This window comes from Spodoptera frugiperda, chromosome 11 (assembly GCF_023101765.2).
Source record: "Spodoptera frugiperda isolate SF20-4 chromosome 11, AGI-APGP_CSIRO_Sfru_2.0, whole genome shotgun sequence".
Lineage (NCBI taxonomy): Eukaryota > Metazoa > Arthropoda > Insecta > Lepidoptera > Noctuidae > Spodoptera > Spodoptera frugiperda.
This window is the reverse complement of record NC_064222.1, coordinates 3,390,559-3,405,220: the sequence shown is the minus strand read 5'-3', so window position 1 is coordinate 3,405,220 and position 14,662 is coordinate 3,390,559. Positions and strand designations below refer to the sequence as shown.

Below are 14,662 nucleotides of genomic sequence, written 5' to 3'. Positions count from 1 at the left end.
ATATTTCTTACTTCGCTTCTTTTTTTTAAGGGGTAAAATCATCCAATGCCTTCTCCCGCCTTGGGCGAGGCGAGAGGGAGTGTCAGACTCTCTTTTTTTCACTCTCTCTTTTTACTAACTAAAACACCCCGTTCCTACTTCTGCCCTTCGAGCCGGAGTCCCGGTAAGCGCGCTAGGTAGTCCGCAGCTCCAGATTCTTACTTCGTTAGTATTATAGTTAGACAGCAACAATAGTTCACAAACTGAGATTACATTTTCAAAGCCACAAATATCTTTCAACATAAGATCTGACTACATCATTTGTAACGAGATGGAGTTAGGACTTCACTTCATTCCATCTAAAGCCATTCTGGATCTACTTACTGTTGACAAGATATTAATGGGATCTGTAAATGGGTCAGGATCTAAAAAAGGGATCCCGCGTCACCCATAAACGGGCATTGAAACGGCGCAAACATTATACAGTTACGAACAAGTTTTTCCACTTATTTGAATATAAGTCTGTGCATATTTATGGTCCCTTTGGGGTTTTAGAAATTTTAAGAGTTATTGAGTCTAACTGCCGCAGTCAGAGACATTTAATGATTACTTAAACTATTCTTTAGTAACGATTTTGTATCGAAAACAATTGTTAAGGATTGGGTTAAGTAACCATTAAATTACTCTGAGTACGGCGGTTAAGCTAAAAAACGCTGCCTCTGGTCTTGAGTTTTATTCCTGGGTTCTAAAAAATAATAGTGTATGGTAGAAGGCTTGCCATTATTACTTAACCTCAAAAATAATTAATGAAAAGTTGTTGAAAATACTAAGTATACAGAGACGAGACACATCTTTGTTAAGACTAAAATGTTTGTTGACTGTCCTAAAAACAAAGGATTTTCAGTTGAGAGGGCTTAGGCGAGGCTTATTAATGACAAAGCGGCTTTTCCATTTAGATAATGAGGTGTCAAGCTTGCTGTTTCAAAATGTCACCTTTTATGAGATGCCAATCCTTTTAAAAACTTCTTACAAGGTACATGTGTGGCGACAGACTATCAACTTCGACGAGTAAATCAATGACGAATGACGTCATAAAGTTATGTGAAGTTTACATGCGAAAATCTCACCGAACAACAGTTGGGCAGAAAGCCCGCCAGGCATGATCACCTCGCCTGGTCAGAGAATTCTTCTTTTCTTAGGGAACTTTACTCACTCTTCCCTTAATACATATAGTCCATTGAAATGTTACATGAGCTTTACATTTTTCAGAGGACGCAATTTTATTTTTTGATCATGTAGGGGGCAGATAGAAGCTTACATTTCTTGAAGTTTGTGGGGTCGCCACATTGTCCCTCGGCCGCCATCTTGGAAAAAGGGATGGAAACACATTTTTGCTATATCTCGGAAACTATGAACACGTAATAAAATTTTTAAAATCATAATTTGTAGAAATTTATTTTGCCTACAAATGTGTTTAATAACTTTTTGCCCTAAATTAACAATTAAAGAAGTTACGTAAAAATGTGAAATTTTGTTAATAAAATTTTTCTTTTGCTCTATAACTTTTTTTCCGAGGCATAAATAAATGGCTTCAGACCAATCTTGTAGAATATTTTTCGAGAAATTTTTTTCCGTACAACTGTTTTCAATTTCATTCATTAGAAACGCAGTTACAGCGCTCCGAAGTTAACCGGGTTCGTCAAATTAGTCCAGCAAATAAGCTTAAATTAGGTAAGAATCTCGGAATGACGAGATGTACCAGCTGTAATTTTGTAAATACTTGTATATTGACACCCTCGGCTTGTCTCAAAACCATTCTATATATGGTAGGGTGTAAGCAACTCTTAAAATTCAAGGTCAAAGGTCCCAAAAATCGTTCTTTTGCGGTTTTTTGGAAATATCTCATTTCCTGTGGGTTTTTGGTATTTGTATTCATTATCAATATTGTAGAATACAAAATTCTCTACAACTTTAGTCTAAATTTTTTTTTTACATGGTGAACCGTTGTCGAGTTAGAGGGCGGAGAACGCACGGTCACTGCATCACATCAGACATTTTTTTTTCAGCTAACCTATCCGTGATTGTTGGTTATGGATAGGACATTAAAAAAGACGTTATGGTTTCTAAAACCATTTTTCGTCAAATTCAATTGTTTGAAAGGTAGACGCTTCCAAAGTGGAAAATTGACCGTGCGTTCTCCGCCCTCTAACTACAACGGTTCACCATGTAAAAAAAAAATTAGTTAAAAGTTGTAGAGAATTTTGTATTCTACAATATTGATAATGAATACAAATACCAAAAACCCATAGGAAGTGAGTTATTTCCAAAAAACCGCAAAAGAACGATTTTTGGGACCTTTGACCCTGAATTTTAAGAGTTGCTTACACCCTACCAATATACCATGGTTTTGAGACAAGTTTTAGGGTGTCAATATACAAGTATTTACAAAATTACAGCTGGTCATCTCGCATCCGAGATTCTTACCTAATTTAAGCTTATGGACTGGACTAATTTGACGAACCCGGTTAACTTCGGAGCGCTGTAACTGCGTTTCTAATGAATGAATTGAAAACAGTTGTAGGGAAAATTTTTACTCGAAAAATATTCTACAAGAACTGAAGCCATTTATTTATAAAATGTAAAAAAAAATAGAGCAAACACGTAAAATTTTATTAACAAAATTTCACTTTTTTACTTATAATTTTTAATTGTTAATTTAGGGCAAAAAGTTATTAAACACATTTGTAGGCAAAATAAATTTCTACAAATTATGATTTTAAAAATTTTATTACGATGCATAGTTTCCGAGATAAAAAAAAAGTGTTTCAGTCCCTTTTTCAGATGGCGGCCGTGGGACAAGTGTGTGACCCCACAAACTTCAAGTTAAGCTTCTATTGACCCCCCTACATGATCAAAAAATAAAATTGCGTCCTCTAAAAAGCGGAGTGCATAATTCTCAAATTGTAACATTTCAATGCACTAATAAGTCGGATCTAGTGCTTACTCATGTGTGTAAAAATCTGCACTTGAGCCATTTATGAATGCTTTAAACCGAGCGAATATCCAATCAAGTCAAAGTGCAGATTTTATTACATTTCTTTTATGTTTGCGCTGCGGACATGAATCTGGCCATTAGAACTGGGTCATGGAAAAAGCATTTAAATTTCGAAATTCGAACACGTTCAAACAGTTCAGGTCTCATACATCCAGCACCTAAGCACAATCGATCACGGATGAATAAAAAATCGACTAAAACCCGATTGGCCTACGAAATTCGTCCAATGAACAACTACGCCGATTTAAAAGCTCTGTGAATAGCAAAATGTTAAAGAGCCGTTTAAAATCGAGCTTCTTTTCGAGGCAGCAACAGATGGCTTGACATTATTCAACATTATTCGACGCTGTTTGTTCAACGTTCAACCTTTTTCCGAATGTATTTTAAAGTGTGTAACTGGCTTTATTCTTTGAAACAGATGTTCAGCAAAAAGGTTCTAGCTCGTGTACCATAGACAAAAGACGGAGGAAAAGTGACGATTTGTTTGTAAATCATTACGTCGAGACGTCGGCTTCGCATGAATTATGGTTCTTTATTTGTTTGTTTAACAAACGAGTTTGCTAAGTCAAAGCAAAGGAGAGTTGTGAGGATATTAAAATTCTTAATAACTTTGCCAATTCTTTTGCTAAAAACAGGTAACGAAATTATGGTAAGTCTTAAAACTTAGTAAGAAGGAAATTTTTCGATACAAGTGACATTCTTCAACGGTTGGCGGTAAACGATAAGGTCTTGTTTAATACAACGGCTTTATAGGCAGTTTTATGTAGTGAAGAGGGTCTTGGTTGAATAGACTGACCCTCTTTAATGTGTTCAGCAATTTTATTATCACATTTTTATTTTTATTCGTCGAAATTTTATTGGTTAGAGTCTTTCTAAAGTGTTATTATGCCGTGAGCTTCTTCTATGTAATATGTTTTTATATATTTATTTATCGTAGATATATAATTGTAGAAGCAGTATTTTTCTTATACTTTTCTCTATTTTATTTACAAAGAAACTTATTTCATGTTTAAGTATCTTAATCTCGTAATCTTGCTGAGTTTCCACGAAAAGTTGATTTAAACATCGGCCAATATCATTACTTTGCGAAACAATCTTTCACAGAACTTGTTATCGATTTATACATAATATAATACATGTCAAAGTATATACCACAGAGGTATTTAAATACTCGCTTTGCGAACAAACGATTCGCGCTCGGATTCACTCGATTTAACTTATTGTAACGAAGTGAGAGTAATGACTCGATAGCAGGATTAAGTACTCTATGGTATTCAGTCACAGAACAAAAAGCCGAGCTTTAAATGTCCATTGCATTTATATTAATGGTTTACAGATACAGAAGTATTAGCTTTTCCTCAATTTCAACCCCATACATACGTCTTTAAGTTTTATTTTTTTGTTTATTTTATCTTTAAGGTACAAAAATAAACTATCATGGCATTCTCTAGTAAACACGTGTCGAAGAATTGTGACAAGAAAATTATAACAGGGACTATCTGATCTGTCTAAAGACTTAGTCTATACTATGCCTTGGCAGCCAACTAATTAGTGAGTTCAAATCCATCAATGTCCAGACATAAATGCATTTGGTTACAAATTCTCAGCAAAAATAAAAACTTAGCAGAAACGAACCGCGTTTTCCCCATATTTTTCTTATGAATTCAAACAGTAAGTTTTATTCAGTGAGGAAGTTGACATCCCAGGTTTTAGTACGACTTTGTTTTAAGTTTAACAAGATCGAAACGTTACCGCGTTCGGTATTCTGATTACCGGCTCCAAGTAACCAACTTACAATACTCGTATAAACAATTTTCATTACGTTTAAACGACATTTTTGGTTAGATCTGTATTGGTCGAAGTTACGAGGTTTCTGAATTCTTTTAGCAATGGTTTTAGATATATTTGTTCGACAATTGAAGTAGTTGAATTGAGGTAGTTCAATTGTCGAACATTGTAAGTTACAGAAAACCTTTTTTATCGAGTCTAATCCGTCTACAAGATCTTTTCAAAAGTAATTGGGTTTGATCAAATCAAACTGCGTACAAAAAAGAAATAATCAAAGGACATTGGCCTTCAGCAATGACTATAGTTTCTTGCTCCATTAGCTTCGTCGGCTCAGCTCCGAAATTTGTTACAATTTCAACAAAAACTATCATTAGTGGTTCTTATCCCAAACTACATACACGTAGTACTATATTATGTTGGTATACAAAAAATCTGGTAGATAATTTCCGAGTATCATTCCAGAGTAATCACAGACATTTTTAAATTAACTAAAATATAACACAACACTAACTGCCGCACTCAAGAGTCATTTAATGATTACTTAACCCAGTCCTTAGCAATTGTTTTCGGAACAAAATCGTTACTAAGGAATAGATTAAGTACGGCAGTACCTAAATTAAATTAAATTAAGTAAATACCATCCACACACACACACACACAAGTACAGACAAAAAATATTGTTTCTGTACCTACATAAGAAACTTTTGCAGTTCTGCAATAAAGTTTACTAAGTAGCTACCTATGACACTTACATACATACCTACATATAGTACAGGTACAATAGATATGTAGTTTCCTTTAAGTTTCCGCCTCGTTTCCCGTCATGGACACTGAAGTGCAGCGTCATCAATACACACGACATTACGAAATCGACTACGAGAATCGAGTAGAGTATCGAGTGACCCGTTTTCAACTCGATACCTCTCGATGACGCGGCCAGCGTGGCCCAGATAGTTACACAACGTAAAAATCCAGTGACATACTGACATGACGTACATACTGACCTTACTACTAGTTAATGATTTGATAGCGATTTTCGTCTCGTTGTGAATGGCATGATTTATTGTAGTGTATGGGAGTAATGAGTTTATTCCTTAGATACGGGTTAGTCCCTACTTATCTAAGACTTAATAGGTCCCTACTTATCTAAACATCTAATGGCTACGTACGCAGATTTTTGTGACGTAAAATCGAATCATTTGCTTTAATGGAGAAATGGTTAAAGGGATATGTGTATATCCAAGTGGCTTTTGTTTGATTATCATGAATTTCCTCCGTAACAATTTACAAGCTTTCCATAGATTCTCCACCACTGCAACAGCTGTAAGGATCTAGGATAGCTTTAAGTTCAATATCCAAAAAAACCGCAATGACTCTACAACCGAACCAATGCAGGGTTAATACCTACCAACATAAAAATGTCAACATGTCCATACAACTTGATAAATGTTCATTTATTATCGTAAACCCGTGAAACATGCATCAGGGTCGGCTCGGCCCTCGAGTCAAGTTCACGGCCGTGACGTCACGAAGATAAATGACAAGTAAGGAGGTCAGATGTTTTTCGTCAGTCAGTAACCAGTTCTAGAGAGTTCGATTGCGTCACAACTTCTTGCCATGCCCTTTTTAGAAGCACGTAGTACAAGTTGCACGTTTTTGTCCTTTATTGCAATTGAATTTCATAATTGCGAACTGATTGTACAGGCAAGGACATTGTTGTTAATTGATTACGAGGAAAATTTAATTTTGTCGTCAAAAACATTTATACATTTTAATTTGTCCTATTTGTTTCAATTATGTGATCGGGAATAATCCTGTAATTTTATAAGTGTTTCTGCTTACATCATTGAGTTAAAAAAAATATTTTATCTATCGTGAGTCCATATTTTAAGATCAGTATGTATTACACGGTACTATAATAATATCGTATCAATAAATTAGTTCATTAGTTCTCACTTTCCGAAATTTCCCAGTAGTACGTCTGACAGCGCGGGAATTCTCCCGCCAATATAGCTCGCGTCCATTTTGTTACCATTGTTCGAATTTCGAACAGACAATCAAAAAGTATTTATTGAATAAATGCAAAAGAAAAAAAAGAAAGGAGGTAAAACCTTTGATCGTATTTTGTTTGTTTAACAAACTAAGCATTTTTAAATAATTATAATGCAGTTATGGAACTAATTACTGCTATTTATTCATTTTCGAATTAAAAATAAATGGGTCCTATGTGTGTTAGTAGTTATATTTGTTTCCAGTAATAGGTTATTGTTTACGACCTTAATGAGCTGTTTATTCTGTTTCCTCAATTTTACATGAGTAATCAATAATGAAGTAGTTAATCAATCATTTTCCTCGAATTAGTTAGCATGTACATACTTACACAATATTAGGTAGTTATAAATACATACACAATAAGTAAGTACATACTCCAAATCATATTTTCGTGGAAATATGAAACATATACAATACATACTTGAACATAAGTATCTCCATATTAGTTTCACAAATCAAGGTGGTTGTACGCTATATTAGGTTTATAAATAGCTGTTCAATTGACTATTTATAATACTCATACACATATATAATATACTTAAGTAATAAGTACATACTCAAGCCGGCAATGAATGAGTTCTTATCTCTTCAAGTGTCTATACACAATATATTATTATTAATACTAGCACTATAGGAAACAGGAAGGTAGTGCAATATATTAGCTATTAAGGGGTCAATGACCCAATACATGAATGTTTTCAGTAGACCAACACGAATCAACACCTACATAAGCAGTCAGTGACAGTCCACTGTATGCTATCTCCTTTATTTGCTGCGTTTGTTATAAATATTTTTCCGAAAAAATCAAATCTCTACTTTTTTAGGAAATAAGCGGCAGACGAGCAGTTGGGTCACTTGATGGTAAGGGATCAGCGCCGCCCATGAACACCCGCAACACCAGAGGAGTCACAGGAGCGTTGCCGGCTTTTAAAAAGAAGTACGCTCTTTTATTGAAGGTTCCAAGGTCGTATCTTCTACTAATTAAGAAATACTTTCGTGATTTGAGAATCCTCTTTCTCAACAATCGTACTCTTGTCTATTCGATTAAAGAACAATAAAAGCCACAATTTTGATACGATAATGAATGTGTTTTAATCGCATTGAACGGTTGTAAATTTTAACCACAGAGTCATAATATCCAACTAGTGCGGTTCCCACGGTGGCTATACAAATTATCGATATCTAATTTAACATCGGAAAATAACATTAATTATCGACTATGGCTGTTTTTTAACTTAATTAACAATCATTTATATATTTTTTAAATAATTTATTGACCTATATTAAAGTTGTATTCTTTGATAAAATCGATGTTAATAAATATATGAAGAGAGCTTAGATACAAACTAAAACGTCATAGTTATGATAAAGTGTTATTGAATGACATAAGTAGGAAAATTGCAAGAGGAAATTCAATATTATTGTGTTGTTTTTCTACACAATAAGTAGGTATTAATTAGCAAGTCCTAATAAGAATTTAGGTACTTACTCATTAGTCAACATTACTGAGGAGTGAGACGGTCAACAAGGAAAATAAATACTTCATTCATTTAATATTATAGGTACAAATAAGTTATAAGCTACGTCAATGAAATATGGTACTACCTAAAGTTATACACTACACACATAACTTCATGCTTGTGTCCCATATGGTAGGCAAAGACATTGGAACGCCAATTCCTACGAATCTTACATATTTCTTTCGCTCAACATTAACGGTCATTAGTCTTCATTCAAGCTCGTTAGTTAAGGGTATTTTTAATTTAAGTTATACAGTAATAACAAGAAATATATTTCTTAGTAATTTTTGCATTTGTAGTAGATGGCACGTTAAGATTATGTTAAGCAAACTTTTTAATGGCACTTAGACCTTAATTAGCCGATCGCGTGAGAAGAAAGTCTAGAAAAGATGGAAATCCCACACACAGATTGAAAAAACGGGATCAAATGAAAAGATTTCAAATCAATATTATTATAACTAATATCATCTGTATTTTAAACAATACTATGGATGATAAAATAATGAATGAATAAGACTGAATGGGTTGCAAAGGAGCACTTATTTAAATATAGAATGTCAACCAGAGTATTGGCTGGTTAGAGTGGCTACTGACTGGCTAGTGATGTGATTTGCAGTACATCCCCGCGCAGTCTGTCCAATATAGTCCGGGTTTAGTCCCGGTTCACCCCTAGTACAGAGAGAGGTTAATAAACTATTCATGCCCGGTCTTTGACATCGCAAAAGCTTAAGAATGCTATAAAACTTTTCAGAGTTCAGTTCTCTTTTTCGTGAACGAAAGTATTAGGTTGTCAATAAAAGACAGTCGATGAATCGAAATACTTTTAGTAAAATTGAATTTCTGAATTCATTTTATTATGAGAAAAGATTTTTTTGGTTACGAATTACTTTATCACAATAAACATACCGGACCTACATTTCCTACAATAACAACGTCGACATAATAACATTAACTTAATATCTGTAAAAATTTGAAAATAGTGTAAAGTTTACGACAAAACCTTACCTTGATACAACAGCAAAAGTAGCACCAACAGTTAATCCGAGATTAAAGGCGCTCATCCATAGCAAAGACATGGCTACCACTTGCAGATAGCAGATCGACTTCGAATCGATATCGATGCCTAAAGCACATTCACTGCACTAGACAAGGTCTGTTCATAATACGACACTTCACGAAATTCGAAATTTAAACCAAAATAAAACAAAAACAAAAAACGAAAATAAAAAGAAATCTATGGTCGTTATTGACAGTAGAGTGACTTTGACAGATTTAATTTTTAAATTGTTTTTTTTTTGTTGCGACAACTGTGTTGTTCCTATTTAAGTTTGCGAGTAAAAAGTTTCGATGTTGGAGTAGCGAGTTCAAACGTTTGTGAACGAGTGGCGTGGTAGTGCTGTCCTGTACAATATAAACCGGAGGTTGCCCCCCGCACTCCCCTGTGGTAAACTTTGCGGTAATTTCAACAATAATATGATGCAATTCGTTGAATCTAACCATATTAGGTATTAACATTGTGGCTCTCGTAAATGTTTCAGTGGAACAGTATTGTTATTTTCATGAATACTTTAATTTATAATTAGAAAAGCTTAAACAATTTTATGTTAATAATTTTAATTGGGTTTTTGTGCATTAAAATTATTGTATTAATAAGTATGGTAAATGAATTTTATGTTGTATCTATTGTTGTTTATTTTTTTTTTATATGGTTGTGTTGTTTTTTATGGAAATTAAATTTCAAATAGTATGTTTCGTTTTCTTTATTTTTAAATTGAAAACTATACGAGTCTTTGTTTACATTACTGAAATCTGACGCACCTTAACATTGCCTGCGAAAATTAGTATATGTAGAAATTTTGAAAGAAATAAAATAATTGGTCATCGGTTATATTAGTAAAGTAAAAGAAAAAATAATTATGTTTTACAGGAAGTTTATTTATCAGTTATTATAATTAAAATATATTATAGGTACTGCTATCTAATTAGTTTGTAAATTAGTAAACAAAATCAACACCAAATCAAAAAAGACAATTTAAGCATGAGACGAATTTCAAAATAGAAAAACAATTTACGCGACTTCACGATTAGATATGCCTTTAATTAATTAATTTAACCTTTAGATTAAACAATCAGCTTAGCGTGGCCATTATTATTTACCACAAAATATTTAGTTATTCACTTTGAAAGTCTTAGGAAATAAGGACACTTCTTAACACTATGGCAGAAATGGGAACACTGGCGAAATTATATAGACCTGCATTAAAATCACCTCCGCATAATGCATTGAGGAAAAACATACATTCATTGTTTGTTTACGTTAAAAACTGATCGAAGGAAAACAGTTTAAAAATAAAACATAATGCATAAAATGAACGTAATCGCGGTGCAAGATTTTATAATAAAATTATACTCGGGAATCCCGCCAGGCGTTTGAAAGTACAGGCCGGCGATGCAATCTCAAGGAAAAAGTATCTGAAAATATTCACAGCGTATTATCGCGCATTTTTAGTTCTCAAACGAGTTGAGAATAATGCATATTTTTTCAGTAACATTCAATTTACATCTAGTAACTATGTTAATACTCTTAAGTACCTAATAATGAGGTCATCGTAAGGCCGGGACTCCACCAAAGCAGAGATGTGTGCGGTGTGCTGTGTGCTGTGCGAGAAGAGATGTTTTTCAGCTCGCGGGACTCCACCAAAGCGGAGATGTGTGCGGTGTGCGTGTGCTGTGTGCTGTGCGAGAAGAGATGTTTTTCAGCTCGGGTGCGGGGCGTGGTACTAGCAAGATGGCCGGCCGGCGCGCGCGCGGGGTTCTGCGGGTTGCTAGCGGGCGAGAGGGGGGAGGGTGACATCGCTCACTGCACGCCGCTCACATCTCTCGTCTCCACTGCGCGTCGTCCGCGCACAGCTCACATCTCCGCTTCCATCGCGACATACAAATATTACACATCTCCGCACAGCGATCTCCCCTGAAGCTGAGCGGAGAGGAGACGTGTCAATAACTCAATTCTATTGGTTGTTTAAAAAACATCTCCTCTCCGCTCGTCTCGTCCCGGTGGAGTCCCGGCCTAAATGCGGGTTTGTGGACGACCAGAACCAGACACGTGCGTACGGCGCGCTTCAAAGAGGCCTCGCGTGCCTCTAAGGCCGGGACTCCACCAAAGCGGAGACGAGACGAGCGGAGAGGAGATGTTTTTTAAACAACCAATAGAATTGAGTTATTGACACGTCTCCTCTCCGCTCAGCTTCAGTGGAGATCGTTGTGCGGAGATGTGTAATATTTGTATGTCGCGATGGAAGCGGAGATGTGAGCTGTGCGCGGACGACGCGCAGTGGAGACGAGAGATGTGAGCGGCGTGCAGTGAGCGATGTCACCCTCCCCCCTCTCGCCCGCTAGCCCGTCTACCTTTCGTGTCAGAATGCGTACTGAGCACTCAACGCCCCGCACCCGAGCTGAAAAACATCTCTTCTCGCACAGCACACAGCACACCGCACACATCTCCGCTTTGGTGGAGTCCCGCGAGCTGAAAAACATCTCTTCTGGCACAGCACACAGCACACCGCACACATCTCTGCTTTGGTGGAGTCCCGGCCTAAGAGTCGTCATACCACCACACATGGGGTACACCACAAGTGGGGTATGGCTGATGCCCGATCCGGAGCTGTGGATTACCCAATTGGTTACCGGAGCTGTGGCTCGAAGCAGGAAAAGGAACGGTGTGGTTTATAGTCGGTAAGAGCTTGACAGTCTCTGTCGCTTCACCTAAGTCATTGGATGATTTTACCTCTCAAAAAAGTTAGGAACCAAAAATATTTTTAGCTGCTCGTGTGTTGTTCCCGTAGTGCATGGCAGTTGCAGCTATTTACCAAATAAAGCATTTTTCCTCCATCCAGCTGGTAATATATTTTAATTAATTAGTATGTGAGGAAGTCGAAAGTGTGAAGGAAAACTTTGTGGTTCAAGGGAAGGAAAATGTATACTGATGGGAAAGGAACTTGGGTGGAAAGACAAACTTCTGTTTTGTTATTTATCTAATCTATCGACGTGGATCGTTTATCTTTCTTAGATCACAGCTGACTTTCTCGAAGCCATTAGAAGTGTATTTAATTTACCGAAGTATACTATAGATATATGGATTTCTGTTTGTTTGTTATTCTTTTCCGCAAATACTACTGAACGGATGTCTTTGGCACAGGTGTAAATTTAGAGTCTGGAATAAACATAGGTATCATATATTTCATCCCTGGAAAACCGCTAGCAAAAACTAGTTATGTGAATAAAGATACAAGATTTTTGGGAGACAGGCCTTTGGTCAGCAGTGGCCATTTATAAGCCGTTGATGAAGACAAGATGTTTGGCAATTGAATTTAAGGCTGGTATTCTGTGTAGCAACACTGAATGTTCTTTCCAAATGTGACTAAAACGAATATGACCTTATCTCGGGGTCTAGGTTAGCCTCTCACTGTTTATATACCCTTCAAACGGCCTTAATGTTGTGTTTAGTGAAAGTTTAGTAATATAAGTTAGTATTTATTTAGTCTATTCTGTTAACAGTGAACAGATGGTTCATAAATAACAAAGCGTGTTGGTGGGAATAACCGAATGCGCATGCTTGATGTATGTAACAGTAAAACGAATTACGCAACCTATCCAAAACATAGCAATGCGATTGAAGTGCATTTTTAGATAAACTAATTACTACAGAACAGGTGCATCATTAAAATAATGGAATTTCTAAAACGGCAAACGAGCAGATGGATCATCTGATGGTAAGCAATCGCCGTCGCCTATGAACACCCGAAACAACAGACGCGTTGTCGGCCTTTTGGGAGTTAGGAATTTAAGGGGGCATCTAAAATTGGGAAGATTTTGAATGGTGATAATTATTTGTAATCTCAGTCACACAACGCAAGCGTAGGTTTCTGTGAGGCCGTGGATCACTCCAATCGAGTCGACCCATTCGTGCCGAAGCATGGTTCTCCCACACTTAAATTTCTTTCCATAATGTTAACTCAAGTCCCAATAGATTTAAACAGACAGCCATCTGACTATATAATATTATAGGAAAGTACAGTAAGTTGATTAACAAAATTAAAGTAAGCCTATGTCATTACAGGTGCGTAATACTACTGAGAATAAGTTAATTGAAGTAGTTTCAGCTACTGTATGAGTCAGGTAATTTTGCTAGTCATATTGTCAGGCATTTTTTGAAAGGGTAGGTAAAATGAGCAGTTATTATTTTTAGGTATAATGTTTTCATCAAAATTCGATGTATAATTTTAACTTTATAGCACTAACTGCCGCACTCAGAGACATTTAAGGATTACTTAAAATATTCCTTAGTATGGTAATGATTTTGTATCGAAAACAATTGCTAGGTTAAGTAACCATTAAATGACTCTGAGTTAAGGCAGTAAAGGATGTTTCTTTGTGACATTGACCATCAGTAACTTGGGTTAAGGAAAGGAAAACGAAAAGACCACCACGAATCAAATTATAAAGGAAATTATATATAAAATTACCTTATTTTTACAACTACCGGTACTCCAAACTTCCTCTTTTTAATAACAACAGTTAATTGGTGAAAAGGTCAAAATCATAAGGGCAATGAACTTGAAGTTATTAATAACGGCTTGATATCTGACATGATATAGTGTTCAAGGAAAAAGTAAAGTTATTTTTAGAATTGGTAAAAACAAATTTTATTGATAATGCGCCGCTTGCCAAGTGCAAGGTTAAAGAAATTGGTACAGCTGTATAAATAACTTGTAAACATTGCTACTGTTTACTAACAAATCATTTAATATCTCTTACGACTTTCCTCAATAGGTACACAATAAATAAATTCCTTGTTCGATTCAACTTGGTAATATTAATGTAAAGTGCACTTCTTGTAAGAAGTGAGGTATGATACCACTTTTCGTTCTTCTTCATTCGAGCACCAAGTTTCACTCACAGACAGACTGACAGACTATTATTGATACTAACGCGAGATAATCGCAAAAACATACATGCATAGGTACATATAGGTCAAATTGAGAATCTCCTTTTTGCAGTTAATTAAAAAAGCATTTATTTAGCACACATATTAAACTCATTACTCCTTATGAGTATTAAGAATCCTACTCTTTGCTCCAGTATACGACCACTAGACAACCCGAAACCGACCAGTAACCAAAAGCTTTTAAAAACCACATTATACAAAATGTCAAGTGCACTTGAAGGGCAGGTGTTCTCATTCCTTAGTCATTACGGTACGGATGGA

The 14,662-nt window shown here is 35.7% G+C and overlaps 1 protein-coding gene across 3 annotated transcripts in view; it reads right to left on the bottom strand.

The window, feature by feature from the left end:
- LOC118274661 (flotillin-2) overlaps positions 1–14,662 on the bottom strand; it is a 287,597-nt gene that overhangs the window by 30,220 nt on the left and 242,715 nt on the right. The window contains exon 1 of one of the 3 annotated variants that reach the window (XM_035592305.2): positions 9,400–9,580. The exons of the other annotated variants lie outside the window; for them this stretch is intronic. The gene's annotated coding sequence lies outside the window, so the exon portion shown is untranslated. Of the gene's footprint in view, positions 1–9,399; positions 9,581–14,662 lie in introns of those variants that run through there. 3 annotated transcript variants of the gene reach the window in all.